Consider the following 1,828-nt stretch of genomic DNA (forward strand, 5'->3'; position numbering starts at 1 on the left):
GTTATTTGTACTTTTTTTGGGCGAATCTTGATTGAAAGAATCTCCTTCGGCGGCGAAAGCATAGAGCGTGCGAGACTTCGAAGGGACATTTACACCTAACCTTCTTTGATCAACTTTACACCCGACGTTTTAATTCTCATATCTTTTTTTATGAATTTAATGAGACTATATTCTCTTTTTTGTTCATATTCCCAAAAAAAATCGAAACTAATGTAAGATCAAAATATTCGGAGGACTCTTCTGAAAAAATCAAAAATATGTAATTGTCAGCAAAGTTGTTTCTTTTTTTTTTTCAAATCCAAAAAGCCCTAATACATATGATGAGCTACAACAATTAAAGAGCCTAACATAGCTAAGTTAAGAGATAATTGAGCATGTCATGACGTTGTTAGGATCTCATATAGGCCTTTATGGCCCTGACCTGTAAATAGACCTTTATGCGAAAATTGACACTGGGTCCCGTCTATCCGAAAAATGCAAAGTGAAGCGGAAGATCACAAAATGCAACACAACAAGCCCCCCAGGGTATAGCCTACCGGCCCGCAGATGTAGGAAAGCGGTCTGCCTGTTAACCAAACTGCGTAACCAAAGCGACTCCTTGTTGGTGGTTGTAGGTGTTGGTCTGATTCATCTATGTCAGTTCAAACTTGACGGTAAGAGAAAAAGAGGAGAGCTGAACTTTACTTTTCTGGTGAGGCATAAGCAATAGCAAACAATCTCTAACGTTGTAGTTTAAGTGGTCCGTTGTCTAACATCTTTCGTATCTTGATTCGAATAGAAAGAAGTCCCTCGACTTTTATTTCAATAAGTGTCTGTAGACACAAAGTAGTGTGATGTATTGCTTTATTTGTTATGTTGAATGAAGTTCTATGTCTTTTATTCACTTAATTAAGTAAAGTTGTGTCTTTGTTTGGTTTGATTTGTTGTGTTTGCATGTATGGTATGGGCCAAAACCTAGTCTAAAGTATTCACTACTTATGTGAATTGTGAATATAAAAAATAAAGGCGGACGTGCTCCGACAACCTTGCCCTTGCCTCCCTCCCTTCATTCAATGCTTGACAGCTTTCTTCATGCGGCGTGACACGTCTATCTTTGACACTCATCAATCAGCTAAAAGATTATAGAATCAATTTTCTATAGCATTGATAATCATTATAGCAATTTTATTTTTTTATATAAAATTACATATCTATAATAGTCATACTCAAATATTATATAATAATATTTTGTCATAAATATATTATGCATAAAATAAAATATCAAAGATTTATGATAATTATCTTTAATGTCATTTAAATACTAAATTTCAAGTATAAATCTCTAATTAAAAGGACAAAACTTGTATTAAAAGGTGCCTATCGGTTATGTTGTAATTTTCTGAGAAAAGACTACTGATATTTGTCCTCTTTCATTTTCATACTCTTTCTAACTTTTTATATTTTTGTTTGAAAATACTTAAATGAGATCTAAACATTAAATATCAATAAATATTTGTAACAGCAGCTCACTATAGCAGCAATTAAACTTTCAGACAAACCTAGTCACTATAAAACTTTCACATAAAAAAAAACTAAAGAATTTTCAAACAAATCTGATCACTTTTCATTATAGAAAGGTTTAACTATATTGTTATATTAGCATTCTGCTGAAAAGTAAATTCTAGTTTTGTTTTTTTGTGAAAGAGTTAATACATAAAAAAGACTCTAAACTTGACATCAAATGTATAACTTTGATAGTGCACAAATATGATCTTTAACTATTCAAAACTGCACAAATATGACCTCCAATCCTACGTGGCAAAACGTGTGTTCAACACCCAAAACTAGG

The sequence above is a fragment of the Capsicum annuum genome, chromosome 10, assembly GCF_002878395.1.
Source record: "Capsicum annuum cultivar UCD-10X-F1 chromosome 10, UCD10Xv1.1, whole genome shotgun sequence".
Classification (NCBI taxonomy): domain Eukaryota; kingdom Viridiplantae; phylum Streptophyta; class Magnoliopsida; order Solanales; family Solanaceae; genus Capsicum; species Capsicum annuum.